Source organism: Oryx dammah, unplaced genomic scaffold, assembly GCF_014754425.2.
Source record: "Oryx dammah isolate SB20612 unplaced genomic scaffold, SCBI_Odam_1.1 HiC_scaffold_18, whole genome shotgun sequence".
Lineage (NCBI taxonomy): Eukaryota > Metazoa > Chordata > Mammalia > Artiodactyla > Bovidae > Oryx > Oryx dammah.
The window spans coordinates 66,309,491-66,328,676 of record NW_024070202.1 but is presented as its reverse complement, the minus strand read 5'-3'; the positions used below and the strand labels follow the sequence as shown (position 1 = coordinate 66,328,676).

Genomic DNA, 19,186 nt, shown 5'->3' with positions numbered 1-19,186 from the left:
AGCAACCCACCTCTCAATACTTGTAGAAAGTTGGCTGCTTGACCTCATACTTTCTATTCATTTGTTATTTTAATCAAGGTGCCTAGAGTTGATGTTGTGTTGCCACTTTTTATTCTTAGTATTGATTGGGTTTTCCCTCTTTTTTCTACTCTGCTACCTCTATTCCTTCTGGAACCAGTAGTTTGATGGTAAGTATTTCAATAAGATTTACAAAGTTTTTGACCTCGTGAGGAATTTTTTCCCCTCACCTATGCTGGTGAAAACTTTGTAGACTCCAGATGGTCCCTGTGGTTTCCCAGGTTTCATTGTTGCCTTGTTTGTGTGTGGACTGATGGACCTCAATTTTGAGGTACCGCTGTCCTTGCATGCTGTGTCAAATGGCATCCATCGTTTGTGTGTTTCATAGTGATATTTCTCTTGGAGCTTGCACTCTCCTTTTACTCTTCTTTCTGCTGCTGGTTTTTTGTTGTTGTTGTTGTTGGGGTTGGGGTGGAAGAGGGAGCTTTTGGGGTGGGAAGGAGAAAAATCTTTCTCATACCTGCACTTTATTTTTCCTGTGATATATGGAATCTTTCTAAATCTCGCCAGTTAGATACATGTAAGATGCTTGTTCTATACACATTAAAAGCATAATTACTATTATCTTTGGGCAGACTTATAGATTGAGTGATAGTGAAGTTGATTTATTTTTGGGGGCTCCAAAATCACTGCAGATGTTGACTGCAGCCATGAAATTAAAAGACGCTTACTCCTTGGAAGAAAACTTATGACCAACCTAGACAGCATATTACAAAGCAGAGACATTACTTTGCTGACTAAGGTCCATCTAGTCAAGGCTATGGTTTTTCCAGTGGTCATGTATGGATGTGAGAGTTGGACTGTGAAGAAAGCTGAGTGCTGAAAAATTGATGCTTTTGAACTGTGGTGTTGGAGAAGACTCTTGAGAGTCCCTTGGACTGCAAGGAGATCCAATCAGTCCATTCTGAGGGAGATCAGCCCTGGGATTTCTTTGGAAGGAATGATACTGAAGCTGAAACTCCAATACTTTTGGCCACCTCATGTGAAGAGTTGACTCATTGGAAAAGACTCTGATGCTGGGAGGGATTGGGGGCAGGAGGAGAAGGGGACGGCAGAGGATGAGATGGCTGGATGGCATCACGGACTCGATGGATGTGAGTCTGAGTGAACTCCAGGAGATGGTGATGGACAGGGAGGCCTGGTGTGCTGCAGTTCATGGGGTCGCAAGGAGTCAGACACGACTGAACTGAACTGGAGTTGATTAAGCAATACTGCTTTCATCCGCTGATTCTTCAGTGTTAAATTCGCAATTAGGTTTTGTGTTGATGTTATTTCTCAATTCAAATTTCAAGATATTTGAGCCATTTCAGTATTTTTTAAAGGTATAAATTTTTTTTTTAGAATTTATCATAGCAATATCTATTTGTTATGCTGTTCCCTCAAAGCTTTGTACTGTAGTGATAAATTACCATTGCATATACCACCAAGGCTAATATTTATTTTTTTGAACTTATAATTTAATTGACTAAAAGGATGAGGCTAGATTTAGAACACTGAGATTCAAATAGCAAACTCTGGGAAGTCACTTTCATAAAATTCTATCATCAAAGAAAATATCTTTAAAAATTTGTAAGTAAGAAAGATGCATAAGATAGAATAATTCATATTTACAAAATGAATACCAATGCAACTATCATCAATATGCAGACTAGAACATCGCCAGTACTCCAGAAACCTGTCTTCTTGATTATGAAACTTCTTCTTTCACTTAGAATAATAATTTTTTAGATCACCGTTTCCTTGCTTTTGTTTATCATTTATATATGCAATCTAAAGAATGCCTTTAATTTTTCTGGCTTGATATTAAGCAGAATCATATTTTTATTTTTGGATCTTTCTTCTTTTCCTCAGTTTTTTGGTAAAAGATTCATTTAATTTTGTGTGTAGCATGCAGAGGGAATAATAATTTCCCTCTACAGTTCTGAGATTTTAGCTGAAACTCTAGTAATAAAAAACAGATTAACATGAGAAAAACAAGCTTATTAACATGTGTGATTTATGTATACATGGAAGAAACCCAGAGAAAAATGAGTAACTCTCCAAGATGGCTTAGAATTCAGGCTTAAATATCATCTTAACAGGGAAAGGGGAGAGGGGGATATAGGTCCCTCAGGGGAGAGAAATGATCTTTAGGAAGAGTGAATGGGCTTTCATAAGAACAGACGGGAGGTGTGATAGTTGGTGACAAAGCTTCCCTGGCTGTGTTGTCAACTTTTAGTCTCCTCCTCTGTGGTAAGAGTCAGTTTTCCTGATTGATGACATTCCTGGGGCAGGGAGGAAGGAACTCCCCAGCTGAGCTCCTTCTTGAGCGTATCTCTTTGGGCAGATGAGAGGAGTTCGGAGGGAGCTCCTCTGTGGGTTAGCTGTCTTTTCCAGTGCCTACAGCTCAAAATAATCTGTATACCAGAGTGACATATTTTAGGGTGGTGTACTCGGTCCTTCAGTAGCTGGTTAATCTCATCATTCCTTTCTTTGAATATACCACAATTTATTTTACCATTCCTTTGTTGGATGTTTGTTTCCATTTCAGTGTTAGAAATACCGCTGCTGTGAATATTTTGTTAACATGCATTCTGGTGCACATGTGCACAAGTTTCTTTAGGACGGTGTTAATCCAAAGTGTGGTCCTTTGACCAGCAGCATTGGTGTTATCTGTGAGCTTATCACAAATGCAAGTTGATGGGCCACACACTCACCTGCTGCATGAAAAACTCTGGTGTCCCGCAGACTGAAACAGGTGAATCTTAAGCACATTAAAGCTTGAGAATCACTATTCTGATATTTATACCTTGGAGTGGGTTGAGGAATTATATGCTGTGCATACCTTCAGCTTTATTTCACAGTTTTCCAGTGTAGTTGTATCAGTTTATACTTAGGCTGGCGGTGTTTCAGGACTTTGTTGTTGCTCTGTAAAAATGTTGTCAAAAGTTTTAGGGTTTTGTTTTCTTTTACATGTCAATATTTTCTTAGTTCACTTTTAATTGCAGTCGAATTTTGTCTTTTCAGATCTATTGGAAAAATTGACTTCTTAGATTTACTGAAGACTTTCTAAAAGTATTATTGAAAAGTTTTCAAACATTCTGAGAAATAGAAATAGTACAGCGAACTAATAAACTGCATCCCTATTTACCGGTTACTTATTTTTTTCCATATTTAGCTTTATCTCTTTTCTTTGAAATATTTTAAGCCAGATCCCAGATATTCTTGTCATTTCACCCCATATTCTCAAATGTGCATATTTGAAATAATACTACTTCTTTATATGATGAGAATATGTTTAGAAGACCTTTTTGTTTTAAAAAGTTAGACATCGTCATATTAAAAGCATGTACAAATTCTAAAGTAATGACAGAGCACAGTTTTTATTTATTTTACTTTACAATACTGTGTTGATTTTGCCATATATCAACATGAATCCACCACAGGTGTACATGAGTTCCTAATCCTGAACCCCCCCTCCCACATCCCTCCCCATACCATCTCTCCGGGTCATCCCAGTGCACCAGCCCCAAGCATCCTGTATCATGCATCGAACCTGGACTGGCGATTCATTTCTTATATTATACATGCTTCAATGCCATTCTCCCAAATCATCCCACCCTCTCCCTCTCCCACAGAGTCCAAAAGTCTGTTCTGTACATCTGCGTCTCTTTTGCTGTCTCGCATACAGGATTATCATTACCATCTTTCTAAATTCCATATATATGTGTTAGTATACTGTATTGGTGTTTTTCTTTCTGGCTTCTTCACTCTGTATAATCGGCTCCAGTTTCCTCCACCTCATTAGAACTGATTCAAATGTATTATTTTTAATGGCTGAGTAATACTCTATTGTGTATATGTTCCACAGCTTTCTTATCCGTTCATCTGCTGATGGACATCTAGGTTGCTTCCATGTCCTGGCTATTATAAACAGTGCTGTGATGAACATTGGGGTGCACGTGTCTCTTTCAATTCTGTTTTCCTCAGTGTGTTTGCCCAGCACTAAGATTGCTGGGCTGGAGAAGGCAATGGCATCCCACTCCAGTACTCTTGCCTGGAAAATCCTATGGATGGAGGAGCCCGGTAGGCTGCAGTCCATGGGGTCGCTAAGAGTCGGATACAACTGAGTGACTTCACTTTCACTTTTCACTTTCATGCATTGGAGAAGGAAATGGCAACCCACTCTAGTGTTTTTGCCTAGAGAATCCCAGGGACGGGGGAGCCTGGTGGGCTGCTGTCTATGGGGTCGCACAGAGTCAGACACGACTGAAGTGACTTAGCCAAGGCGGTTCTATTTCCAGTTTTTTAAGGAATCTCCACACTGTTCCCCATAGTGGCTGTACTAGTTTGCATTCCCACCAACAGTGTAAGAGGGTTTCCTTTTCTCCACACCCTCTCCAGCATTTATTGCTTGTAGACTTTTGGATCGCAGCCATTCTGACTGTGAAATGGTACCTCATTGTGGCATTTCTCTGATAATGAGTGATGTTGAGCATCTTTTCATGTGTTTGTTAGCCATTCATATGTCTTCTTTGGAGAAATGTCTATTTAGTTCTTTGGCCCATTTTTTGATTGGGTCGTTTATTTTTCTGGAGTTGAGCTGCAGGAGTTGCTTGTATATTTTTGAGATTAGTTGTTTGTCAGTTGCTTCATTTGCTATTATTTTCTCCCATTCCGAAGGCTGTCTTTTCATTTCACCTTGCTTATAGTTTCCTTTGTTGTAAAGTAATGACACAGCACAGTTTTTAAACATTTGGGACATTATGAGTGAGAGATTTTGACATTCAACATTCAAACATTCTCTGTACTCTTCTAATGTATTCAATTAGATAATTATACTGAATATTGTCTCTTTTACCAGTAGAGTCAGAAATTTAGCCTTCTTAAAATGATTAACTAGGTTTTACTTTTGGTATAATTTTTTTTTTTTTTTGAGTGCTTAGAAATTTATCACTTCTCTAATGCCTTACTTAATGACTTACTCCAGGGATCAGCAAACTTTCAGTAAAGGGCCAGATAGTAAATATTTTGGCTTTGCAGGCCATTGATCTCTGTTACTACTGGTGTAGTATGAAGCCAGCCATGGAAAATATGTAAGTGCATGTCCATGACTCTGTGTTGCAACAGAACTGTTAGTGGACACGGAAGAACTTTGAATTTCATATAATTTTCATGTATCACAAAAAATTCTTCTGGTTTCTTTCCCCAGGCATTTAAAAATGTAAAACTATTTTTGATTCAAGGGCTGTGCAAAGGCAGACTGCATTTAGCTCAAAGATTCAGTTTGCCAGTTACCCCAGATGCAGGTTCTTTACAAGAAAGTTTTAAGATAAACAGTAAATAGGCTGTAAGGTGTCAGTTCCTTTCAGTCCTAAGGATTTATAAATCCTTCAGTATGTAATGCTGTTATTTGATCCCTCCATTTGTAGGTTGAGGGTCCCCAAGAGACAGGAATACACATAAAAACAAGGATCTCCCAGCAAATTCTGTATAGCTGGGGAAATATTTAATGTAGAGTGAAGTCCCTGAAGAACTGAATCTTTCAGGAGGTAAGAAGTAGTTTCCAGAGGTCAGCCCCTATGGGAAAGAAAGTCAGTAACTTGGGACTAATTGCAGATGTGTTAAGAAAGTGGAGTTGGGTTATATTCTAGTAGTGAGGAATCTGATTTGTATGTGGAAGTTGGCATTTCTTTTAGGCCTTGCTCTACTCAGTTCAATTCAGTTGCTCAGTCATGTCTGACTCTTTGTGACCTCATGGACTGTAGCACGCCAGGCCTCCCTGTCCATCACCGACTCTCGGAGTTTACTCAGACTCATATCCATTGAGTTAGTGATATCATCCAACCATCTCATCCTCTGTAGTCCCCTTTTCCTCCCACCTTCAATCTTTCCCAGCATCAGGGTTTTTTCCAAGGAGTCAATTCTTGGCATCAGGTGGCCAAAGTAATGGAGTTTCAGCTTCAGCATCAGTCCTTCCAATGACTATTCAGGACTGATTTCCTTTAGGCCGGACTGATTGGATTTCCTTGCAGTCCAAGGAACTCTCAAGAGTCTTCTCCAACACCTCGGTTCAAAAGCATCAATTCTTCTGTGCTCAGCTTTCTCTATAGTCCAACTCTCACATCCATACATGACCACTGGAAAAACCATAGCCTTGACTAGACGGACCTTTGTCAGCAAAGTAATGTCTCTGCTTTTTAATAAGCTGTCTAGGTCAGTCATAACTTTTCCTCCAAGGAGCAAGCGTCTTTTAATTTCATGGCTGCAGTCACCATCTGCAGTGATTTTGGAGCCCCCCAAAATAATGTGTGTCACTGTTTCCATTGTTTCCCCATCTATTTGCCATGAAGTGATGGGACCAGATACCATGATCTTAGTTTTCTGAATGTTGAATTTTAAGCCAACTTTTTCACTCTCCTCTTTCACTTTCATCAAGAGGCTCTTTAGTTGTGCACTTTCTGCCATAAGGGTGGTATCATCTGCATATCTGAGGTTATTGGTATTTCTCCTGGCAATCTTGATTCCAGCTTGTGCTTCATCCAGCCCAATGTTTCTCATAATGACCTCTGCATATAACTTAAATAAGCAGGGTGACAGTATACAGCCTTGGTGTATTCCTTTCCCAATTTGGAACCAGGTCTACCAGCTCTACTATGAATACCATATACTAGTGATTTCACATCTCCTGCTAAACTTATATAAACTCTTACAGAACCAGCCTTTTATTTCTAAGTCAAATTTGATATGGTAAGTGAAAGTGAAGTCACTCAGTTGTGTCTGACTCTTTGCGACCCCATGGACTGTAACCTATCAGGCTCCTCTGTCCATGGGATTTTCCAGGCAATAGCACTAGAGTGGATTGCCATTTCCTTCTCCTTCGGATCTTCCCAACCCAGGGATCGAACCGAGGTCTCCTGCATTGTAGACAGATGCTTTACCGTCTGAGCCACCAGGGAAGCCCTTGATACGGTAAACCACGAGAATTAAATTATGTATACATGATATTAGGAAATACTGCCAACATTGAGTCAGATTATTTGAGTACAAATATAGTGGGCAGAGTTTTACCTAATTTGTTTTGTGTGTGTGTGTGTATGTGTCTGTGTGGCTTGTGGAGTCTCACAGTTCCCTAACCAGGATTGAACCAAAGCCATGGCAGTGAAAGCCTGGAATCGTCATGAGTAGGCCACCAGAGAATTCCTGATACTAAACTGTTAATGTATGTTTAGCTTTCATAATTAATTCTTTGTTGTAGTGGATGTAAAAAAATTATTGACAGTAACTGAAAATACTTTTAGTCAAACATATAAGATTTTAAAACCTCGGTTGCCAAAAGAGCATTTTTTAAAATCCTATCAAATTTTGTTAGGTATATTCTATATTTGATTGTGTATCTAAAAACAGTTATTTGGTAAAGAATTTAGTGTTTGTGATAGACATGTTAAATTTTCACACACTGGTGAATTGAATTATTTATTGTCTATAAGAAATCTCTAAACATCAAAGCCATATTGTTTTTTACAGAAAACAAAATATTTAAGATTTTAAAGTATCAGGTTTCTATTTAACTTGTAATTTTTGTTTTAATTATTTTATCTCCTCATATTTCAAGTTAGTACATTAGTACTAATGTACTACATGGGCAAAAGAGAATTTACTCATTCAAGTGTAAGCTATAACTAGAATGGCACAAATATAATTTAAATCTAATTCTAGAAGCTTAATAAATGTGAATATTTTGTATACTTTGTCCCTGCATAATCTTTGGCCTAGGATTTTTTCTTTCAATGTATATTTTTTTGCATTTCCAATTAAAACCTTTTTTCATTTTGTATAGGGTATAGTGAGAAAAGAAATATGAGTATAGAAGAGATGATATACTTTTATTCTTGGCTGTATCTTCCTGTTTCCTTACCTGTGTTCTAACAGCTCTGCTTTAGCCATTGCACCAGGTACTTGTACGTTCTCTTGCTCTTTCAGCCTTCCTGGTTGGATATTACCTTTTCTTCTTTCACTTCTTCAAATCTCTAATTCCATGAGAGTGAATGGAATCATTAAAGGTTTTAAAATTTAATCAGCATGATTGATAAAAGATTATCCCCCTTAGAGATAAAGTGCACACTAAACATTTTAGGATTTTATTAAAAAGTAAGTTCTCTAAGAATGCAATGTGCTTATCATTCCCTGATCTTTTTTGAAAAACATATTTTTTATGGTCGATGAGAGAGAATTTATACTGTGATTTTCAGAAGAACAGGTACCTCATTCTGTCTGCTTCTCCTTGTGTTTCTGTGGCTGAGTGGAACATTAAACCATTTAAATGTGTTTTTTTCTGTGAAACAACAACAGACAGGCACCAGCTATTGTTCACCAAATAACTATTGTATAGTTATTCCATGAACTATTGTTCATTCAGTCTTCTCCTACTTTCTAGAAAATTGTGTCACATATTTTGTGGTTTTTAATTTAGGTTTAATTCTGACAGTTGACAGCATGATAAAACATCGATGGTGTGTAGTGTGAGAGAGAGAGAGACAGACAGGCAGACAGAGGTGGGAGGAGGGGAGAGAAAGAGACATATAAATGAGCCATGCTTTAAAAATGTCATCTAGCTAGCTCTTCAGAGCTGCTATTGTTAACTTGAGCACTAAGGAGAGAATTGTGGAGAGAGAAAAAAAACTCCATACTTCATCACATTTGGGCACGAGGAGGGATATATTAGAGGGAGTACATCACTGTTCATTCATTCAATAAATATTTGAATGTCTACTTTACTTTGCCGTGGTATGCTGGGAAGTAGATACCCTGATACGAAACACGAAGAAGATATGTTTTAATCAGCTAAATATTTTGTATATTTTACATTTGTACTTGAAAGTTCTAAAGACATTTGACTTTAAGACTCTAATATGATTAGCTGCCTTGTAGTTCCTGAAAAAAATTTTAAGTCTAATGAAGTCTGGTTACTATACTAGTAGTAATTTTGTTCTCATTTACATTTTGAAAAGACTTCAGGAGCTTAAGTAAAATTGAACTGGACCTTTAGCAAATTGTTTTTGGAATAGCTAATAAGACAGCAAATATAAATATGATAGGGACAATACATGTGTCTTACAGAACCTGAAATGAAACAGGTGATAAACAATTATAAGGCTTGTGGGCTATATCCAGGTTGATACTTTGTTTCTACAGCTTTGGTCATATGATTTCTGCACTTCCAAGGGAATTGAAAACATGTCTGTTTACAAACAAATATTTTGGAACATTGAGCTTATTGAGAATTTCAGTTGTGTAAGTTTTTCATAGTATTTTGCTTTAAGCCAACAAGTGTGAAAAGTTAACTGTTGTGGTTAGAGTTCATTGTAATAATTCTGAAGGCTACTGTGTAAAAATTTCCCCTTGATTTTATTTCTTTGTTAATCTAGAGCCATGACAAAACTAACACTTAGCTTATTATATGTTACATATGAACCGGTAGACTTGTGGGCATTATTATGTAGCTGTACCGTGTGTGTCTTGGATGAGAAACTGGCTCAAAGATACTTTTCTCCATCTAGTATGTGAATTCCCAAAGTAAACGCCATTACTCTATCCTCTCCCTCTCCTCTTCCCTCAACTGAGAGAACATCCCAGAGCAGAGGTTGCTGCTGCTCAGTCGCCTCAGTCATGTCCGACTCTGTGTGACCCCATAGACGGCAGCCCACCAGGCTCCCCTATCCCTGGGATTCTCCAGGCAAGAACACTGGAGTGGGTTGCCATTTCCTTCTCCAGTGCATGAAAGTGAAAAGTGAAAGGGAAGTCGCTCAGTCATGTCTGACTCAGCGACCCCATGGACTGCAGCCCACCAGGCTCCTCCGTCCATGGGATTTTCCAGGCAAGAGTACTGGAGTGGGTTGCCATTGCCTTCTCCGGCAGAGGTTACTGTCCTTTATATAAAAATGAATTAACTGTGACTGTTGTTGAAGTTCAGTTTCAAAAATGCCTTGCATACTGTTGTGATTTGAATGTTTGTGCCCTGTCCCCAAATTAATATGTTGAAAACCTAACGGGCAAAGTGATGATGGTATTAGGAGATAGTGCCTTTGGGGTGGGATTTGGTCATGAAGGTAGAGCCCTCATGGAAGAAATTAGTGCCCTTGTAAAGAGGCTCCAGAGAGCTCCCTAGCCCCATCCGCTGTGTGAGGATACAGTGAGAAATCTGCAGCCAGGAAGGAGGGCCCTTGTGCGACCGTGCTGGCACCCTGACCTCCAGAACTATGAGAGAGAGAAAACTTCTGCTATTAGCTACCTTGTCTCTGGTGTTGTGTTACAGTAGCCTGAATGGACTAAACATGTCCCCAAAACGCAGAGACTGATTTACCCTTGGCACCGAGGCATTCTCCTCCTGTTCTAATAGTGAACTTGTTTCCATCAGTGAAGGATAAAAACTCATTCCTCTCGTTTGGCCTTTGTCTGTGTTTGGTCATTCAGTGCCCTGTCTCACTGCCCTCCTCCCGCTGTGGGGATATGTGGCCATTTTGAGGTTCACTGATGAAAGGAGGTGTTCAGTATATTGAATTTTACAGGACTCATTTGTTCTTGTTAAACTACTGATCCCTAGGTTCTTATACGATTATTGGCATACTCATTCATTATGAATTAAGGACATCTTGTTTGTATTACCATATGAAATTTAATTTTCCATGAGAGCTGACCTGTTGCATACTACTGTAGTTTACTTTTCTAACTGTTCCCCTTTTCCAAAAGTTTAATAAGAGCAATCAGTCATAGCCTATGGTTCTTCTGTTCCCCTTTTCCAACTGTTTAATAAGTGCAGTCAATCATATCCTACAGTTCTTCTGTTCCCCTTTTCCAACTGTTTAATAGGAGCAGTCTATCATATCCTATTTGACTTTCTTAAGTAAGATGGATTAATTTCTTAATTCAGTCATACAAGTTTAAGAAGGAAGATTTATCTTACTTGTTTTCCAGAGAAAAGATCCATGGTGCTGGGTCTTTGTCGCTGTGCACAGGCTTTCTCCAGTTGTGGCAAGTAGGGCTTTCTCTTTGTCACGGTGCGTTGGCTTCTCATTGTGGCGTTTCGTGGTAGGGCATGGGCTCTAGGGCGTGGGGCTTTGAGTAGTTGTGGCTCTCAGGTCTAGAGCACAGGCTCAATAGTTGTGGCACATGGCATGTGGGATCTTCCCGGTTCAGGGATTGAACCCATGTTTCCTGCATTGGCAGGCAGATTCTTTACCACTGAACCACCAGGAAAGCCCCAAGATCTTTAATTTTTAATGAACCTGTGATTTTCCATGTTAGAATTATCTTTCTTATATAATATGGGGCTCATACAAATTGCTGTGCCAGAGAAGCCTTCTGTCACTTGTGGCTCACTGTTAAGATCATTCCTTTATCACATTTGTCAGTTATATGTAATATTTTCAATAGTCAAGACAATAAAGAAGCCAAAATGTAGGATGAAAAATAAAGCTAATGGGATATTTAAGAGAGTTGGGTGGAGGAAAGAGAAAAAAGTTGACTTGGAGTTGATTGATAAACCAGAAGACAATAAAAAGAATAATAAAAAGAAACAGAAGTAAAAAGATGGGCATCTTTGCCATATTGTTTTCTAAGATTGTGAGTATGTCAAAGACAAAAACATTTCTACATGTTTTTCTTGCATTTTATGACTGCAGTTGCTTTTTGAATCAGTGAAGGAAAATTATTGAATCTCCAGTACCTAATCTTTCTGGGTTTCTGAACGGTTTCCCAGGCATGGGAAGTACATGTGTTAAGATGTACAGGAATGGGTCCTAGTACGGATTTTGATTTGCTTGTGGTTCCTGGTGTGTGTTCTTAATTCTGGCCATTCATTTTGTAGAATTTTGCCACTGTACACAAGGAATCTCACCTCTTCTTGAAAACAAGTTCAGAATAGATCTCCTATAATTGTTGTATGGTTGTTACATTAGGTTGGTGCAAAAGTAATTATGGTTTCGGACCCTGAGTTTAAATCGTTATAACTAGGCTCCAACACATCTTTGTTAATCAAAATAGGAACCATTATAGTCAACACAGTTTGGCCAGTGAGAAATAAAGTTTGCTTATTCCTGTAGCATAAAAATCCATGCTTCAGGATTCAGCGAACTCTTTCAAAACACTTTCTGCCTCCTGCTGGTTGTGGAAGCATTTTCTCTGCAAAAAGTTGTTAAGATGCTTGAAGAAGTGGTAGTTGGTTGGCGGGAGATCAGGTGAACATGGTGGCTGCGGCGAAACGTCATAGCCCAATTCATTCAACTTTTAAAGTGTTGGTTATGTGACGTCTGGTCGGATGTTGTTGTGGGGAAGAACTGGGCTCTTTCTCTTAAAAAGTTCTGGCTGCAGGTGTTGCAGTTTTTGGAGCATCTCATCAGTGTGCTTAGCATACTTCTCAGATGTACTGATTTTGCTGGGATTTAGAAAGCTGTGGTGGGTCAGAGTAGCAGCAAACCACCAAGCAGTGACCAGGACCCTTTTTTGGTGCCAGTATGGCTTTGGGAAGTGCTTTGGACCTTCTTCTCGGTCCAACCACTGAGCTAGTCATCGTATAAAATCCACTTTTCAACACACATCACAGTCTGATCAAGAAATGGTTCACTATTGTTCCAAATGGTTCATTATTGCATAGACTAAGAGATGATGACACTTCAGAACGACAATTTTCTTTTTTTTGAAACCAGCTCATGTGGCACCTACTTTTCGAGCTTTTTCCCCTTTCCAGTTTGCTTTAAATGCCAGACGACTGTAGGATGGTTGACGTAGAGCTCTTGGGCAGCTTCTTATGTAATTGTAAGAGGATAAGCTTCAATGATCCGCTCAGTTGATCGTTGACAACTTCTGATGGTCGGCCACTGCGCTCCTCATCTTCAAGGTCTTGAACCATCACTGCGCTGTATGTTCATTAGTAACTCCTGGGCCAAATGCATTGTTGATGTTACAAGTTGTCTCTTCTGCTTTATGACCCAGTTGCAACTTGAATAAGAAAATTACTTTTTGTCTAATATCATTTCCGTAGTCTAAAATGCATATAAAATATATAACAAGTAATAATTCATTTAGCAAAAAACATAAAGCAAGAAATGCTTATTAAAATGATGTATATTGTAAAGTAAAAATTAAAAATAAATAAATAAATTAAAAATAAATAAAATAAAATAAATACCAAAAAAAAATATAAAATGATGTATAACATAACCGCATTTAAGAACGTATTCCAATATTAAATGGCAAAGTTCAGTAATGCAAAACCGCATTTACTTTTGCACCAACCTACTAGCTTTTTTATGTAGATTGTATTATAAATTATTAGTTTAATTGGTTACAAATGCTTATGAGAGAGATCTCATGGTAGATGAATGAATTGGGTAATGTAGTGAGAAGAACCCTAGTTCTGGCCCTACTGCTGACTTGTTTTATAATTTCTGGCAAATTTTTTTACTTCTCTGGATTTTCTTATCTGTTGACATAGATTAGAATAGATACTCTCTTCAGACCCATTCACATTCTTAAAATTGTTTCTAAGTGGCATGGGAATGATTATAGTGAACATAGAAAAGTGGCTTTTTGAAAACAATACTGGAGGGCATTGCTTGAGCCTTGTTTGTTGTTACTCCGTCGCTCAGTCATGTCTGACTCTTTGGGACCCCATGAACTTACCTGCCCTTCACTGCCTCCCAGAGTTTGCGCAGACTTCGCCTAAGTCCATTGAGTTGGTGATGCCATTCAACCATCTCATCCTCTGTCACCGCATCCTCCTCCTGCCCTCAGTCTTTACCAGCATCAGGGTCTTTTCCAGTGAGTCAGTTCTTTGCATCAGGTGGCCAAAGAATTGGAGCTGGAGCTTCAGCTTCAGTCCTTGCAATGAATATTCAGGACTGATTTCTTTTAGGGTTGACTGATTTGATATCATTGCTGTCCAAGGGACTCTCAGGAGACTTCTGCAGCACCACAGTTCGAAAGCTTAGGGCTTCCCGGGTGGCACTAGTGGTAAAGGACCTGACTGCCAGTGCAGGAAATGTGAGAGAGTTGGGGTTGACCCTGGGTCCGGAAGATCCCCTGGAGAAGGAAATGGCAACCGACTCCTGTAGTGTTGCCTAGAAAATCCCGTGGACAGAGGAGCCTCATGGGCTATAGTCTGTAGGGTAGCAGAGAGTCAGACACAACTGTAACAACTTAGCACATACATAGCCTTGTTTATGGTCTAACTCTCACATCTATACATGACTACTGGAAAAACCATAGCTTTGACTATATATGGCCCTTTGTTGACAAAGTGATGTCTCTGCTTTTTAATACACTGTTTAGGTTTGTCATAGCTTTATTCCAAGGAGCAAACATATTTTAATATCATGGCTACCATGACCATCTGCAGTAATTTTGGAGCCCAGGAATATAAAACCTATGATGGTTTCCATCCCCCCTGCCCCCATCTCTTTGCCATGAAGTGATGGGATCGGATGCCATAATCTTAAGTTTTTTTAATGTTGAGTTTTAAGTCAGCTTTTCACTCTCTCTCACCTTCATCAAGAGGCTCTTTAGTTCCCTTTCTCTTTCTGCCATTGGGGTGGTGTCAGTGAAGCAGAAGTTGATGTTTTTCTATAATTCTCTTGGTTTTTCTGTGATCCAGCGGATGTTGGCAGTTTGATCTCTGGTTCCTCTGCCTTTTAGATCCAGCTTGTACATCTAGAATTTCTTGGTTGACGTACCTTCAAACCTAGCTTGAAGGATTTTGAGCATTATCTTGCTGGCATGTGACATGAAAACCTAGTATAAAGCATATAAAAATATTCAAACTATAAGTATTTTTGTCTTTTCTAAAACCAGGAGGCAGAAGAGACAAAATAAATTATACTCTTCCCCCACTTTAAACTACAAAGAAACTTTCAGGACATATTTAAAGCGCTTTTAGAACATTTTATGAATCATTTCAGTCTGCTCATGTAACTTGAAAAAATAAAACTTCTTTGGATAGGCTTTAGTTTATTCCATTATTTGAATGTCTATGGTGTGTCATAGTAGGCATACTAAAGGCTTTGTGACAAGAAAAATAGGTCATTTCACTTAAAATCATTTCATTTCCTTTTACCATTCTCATTGGAAATCATTCTTTTTAAAAAGATAATATATGAAAAAAGAATAATAGAATTGTTGCAAGTGGGTATGTGATAGAAAATAATGAGTTTTCCTAATGGACTTAAAATATAATCCTAACATAAACTAAGCTCTTCAGTAATGTTCATTATGCAAATTGATACACACTGATGTTACTTTGTAGGTTCTCAAGGATTGTTTTTGATGATTTTTAGGATTCAAGATTTAAACATTTACTCTGGTAAAAAATGCTTGTCGAGCAGAGTAAAAAATGTATTCTACTATCTTGTGTTGTGGAAACATTTGCTTTGCTGTCATTTAAATTTTGTTAGAGCTATTTTTGTCTTTTAAGTAGCTGTCATTTTTAAACAATATAGGTTTTACCTAAATGTTTCCCTTTGGCTTTTTGAGCATCTTTTTCTCTTGTAGTAGAAGTTTTGCCAGTTAGAAACCCATGATAGATAGAGGACAGTCTACAGCTCATCTTGTCTTTTTTTTTTTTTTTTTAAAGGTGAATTGCCTTGAATTTTCCGAGGAAATTTTTCAAATCAGATAATCCTGTATTTGCCAAGCTCTGAACAAGTCCTATTGGCAAATGAGATCTTGCTTTACTCCATACCTGTTCCTGAATGTCATGTATATTATGACACTTGCTTATGGAAGTTGCTCTGTTTACCTTTCTTTTTATTGCATGTTTTCTTTTTATTGGCATGTTTAGAATTTTATCTTTAAACTGAATTTCTAAGAAGACAAAATGCAGTTTATTCCTGCAAACGATGCTTCAGTCAGTTCAGTCGCTCAGTTATGTCTGACTCTTTGCGACCCCATGAATCTCAGCACACCAGGCCTCCCTGTCCATCACCATCTCCCGGAGTTCACTCAGACTCACGTCCATCGAGTCCGTGATGCCATCCAGCCATCTCATCCTCTGCTGTCCCCTTCTCCTCCTGCCCCCAATCCCTCCCAGCATCAGAGTCTTTTCCAATGAGTCAACTCTTCGAATGAGGTGGCCAAAGTACTGGAGTTTCAGCTTTAGCATCAGTCCTTCCAAAGAAATCCCAGGGCTGGTCTCCTTCAGGATGGACTGGTTGGATCTCCTTACAGTCCAAGGGACTCTCAAGAGTCTTCTCCTACACCACAGTTCAAAAGCATCAATTCTTCGGCACTCAGCTTTCTTCACAGTCCAACTCTCACATCCATACATGACCACTGGAAAAACCATAGCCTTGACTAGACAGTTACCAATAATTAGAATTTTCCTTATCTGCCTTTAATTGTGCCACTCTTGCCTTTTAGAACTCAGGTCACCTATACAGTTCATTCACACATGCATTTAGGTATTTACTGAGTCTTGACTCTAGATCTATCTAGATGTTGAGGCAGAGTGATTGAATAGAATATTTAGAAGAATATCCAACTTCTGCCCCACAGGTATTATCAAATTTGGGAGATTAAGTCTACATAGAAGAAATGTAGTAGCTGCATATATATATATATGAGTGTTAAAAATGGAATATAGTAGGACAGAGAAGGACATGGTTTCAGATTCTTTTAAAAGGTCTTATTGAGATAGAAAGACTTAATCTAGACTTAACCAATCTAGGCTTGAAGGGATGGGAGTAGATTTTTAATAAGAGAAAAGGCATTTGGATTTAAGAGCAAAGGCATAGAGGTATGAATGGGTGTATTCTATTGGAAGAAAGGATTAAATTGCCTTCACTAAGTTAGTATTAGGTTAATAGTGATTATGCAAAACATCTAGTGTAAGGGAAAATGTACATTAGTTCAGTAATGTAAAAGATGATCACAAGTCAGGGTGCTGTGGTAGAAAGCTTGATAGCTCAGGCATCAGAAGAGCTAAATTCTGTTACTTGATTTCTTTGCACTTAGGCTAGTCTCGTTAAATGAGCAGTTTAAACCAAGACAGTCTGTAGACTCCTTTAGGTTAATATTCTTGATGTCTGTTATTGAAGATAGGAGATGGCAACTACTGTTTTGTGTTACTGTACTGGAAGAGATTGATGTGGCAAGCTGAGGTTACCTGCTGTAAAAATCTCTTGACTACGTCCCTTTGTCATTGATTCATTTCACTGTTTGTCGCATTCAGTGCACATATACCTTAGAGAGTTTTAAACCTGTTGATCATTTCCTTCTGGAAATTTATATTAGTTAAATTACCTAATGGAGATTAGAAGGAATAGAGCTTTGTTTAAGGCAGTGTGTAGATAAATAGTTTTGACTTTGGGTAACTGGGGAGTGCCATCTTCAGGTAGAGAAATCCATACCCATGGGGTATTATAGAAGGGTGAGCACACCTTGGGAGGGGCAGACTATTTGGATTTTTATAAAGACTGAAGTAGAAGAGTCCTAAAGTCAGACATCTATTATATCTTCACAGCAGCCAGCGCAGTTGATCTTCCTGTTCTTTTTCCTCTGAATTCTGGTAGTGGTTGAGGATAGCTTTTCCACTGTGACCCTCTCTGATGTCTTTATTTTGTTTATGACTCAACTAATAAGCAAGTGCATTAGATGACTTGTTTGTTGTAGAGCTGACAATTTGATATGTAAATCTCATAATGGAACCTGATACTTTATAATCTTCTGTTTTGCCCAGCAAATTCTGATTGTGGAAACAGATTTTTCCTGCTGATTGCCGTACACTGTCTCCCCATGTCTGAAGCAAATTGTTTCTAGGACTCCCAAGGGCACCAAAATCCACCTATGCTCAAGTCTTTTGTATAAAAATTGGCGTATGTATATTTGTATATAACCTATGCACACTTTAAATCGTCTGTCTCTGCTGCTGCTGCTGCTGCTAAGTCGCTTCAGTCGTGTCTGACTCTGTGCGACCCCAGAGACGGCAGCCCACCAGGCTCCCCCGTCCCTGGGATTCTCTAGGCAAGAACACTGGAGTGGGTTGCCATTTCCTTCCCCAGTGCATGAGAGTGAAAAGTGAAAGTGTTACCTGTAATACATAATACAATATAAATGCTGTGTAAATAGTTAGCAGGGTATGGCAAATTCAAGTTTTATTTTCTGGAATATTTTCCTCCTCAGTATTTTGATCCCAATGGTTGGATCTGTGGCTGTGGAGCTTGCTTATACAGAGGGCCTACTGTGTTTAGCAGACTTGGGTGTAAGAGCAATCCTTTTTGCTTATAGAAGGAAACAATGTACAAATGTTAAGTAAATGTAGTGTTGGGCCAGAGAGGATACTGAAGAGTATAAAGAAGAACCTTTTTGCCTTAGTCATCAAAGTGGAAAAGGACAGGTATTCACAATTTACTGGTGCTGTTCATGTTTAATATATAAAGTAACTTTGATGTCACAGGTACATCTCTTTGAACTGTTGCAGGACATTTTCCTTTAGTCTGAAAGATCTGAATTTTACCATTAAAGAATGTCATTTTAGAACTGTACTGTTTTAAGAACTTCACGAAAAATAAGTGAATTGTCTTGAAGTTGAAAAAGAAACAATTTCAATAAGTAATAACCACTGTTTATTGAGTGGCTACTATGTTTTTTGGCACTTTACATACATTTTTGTAATCTTTAATCCTTAATCAATATGTAAGTGATACTAACATTTTATAGGGAAGAAATCAGACCTGGAGAACTTATGTATTATATGCCTTCCCTTGGGACACAGTTTGTAGTAGAAACTACATAGCCAGGTTTGTACCTGTGTCTTTGGGCTCCAAAGACTGTTTTCACTGGACCATTAAAGCTAGTAAGGAGGATAGACAAGCAAGTAAGTAACTAGAGTTCCATGTGCTATATTGCAGTATTGGAAGTATCATCAAAGTATAGAAGAAACACAAAGGGAGATGATGATTAAATCAGCTCTGAGGTGGAGCATTCTGTAGCCTTTAGAGAAAGACTCTTGGGAAAAGGATGATCCCTGAGTGTGGTTTTGATGACAGCCTCAAAGTTCTATAGGATAGAAGAGAGAGAATAATAACGTTAATGTTTCAGTACCTCTAGAGTTAGTGTTAGTTGCTCAGTTGTGTCCAAC

General features: G+C 38.5%; 1 protein-coding gene across 2 annotated transcripts in view; it reads left to right on the top strand.

The window, feature by feature from the left end:
- The window catches only part of ZNRF2 (zinc and ring finger 2), a 92,567-nt gene that overhangs the window by 24,253 nt on the left and 49,128 nt on the right, over nt 1-19,186 (top strand). The gene's annotated exons all lie outside the window — the stretch shown is intronic.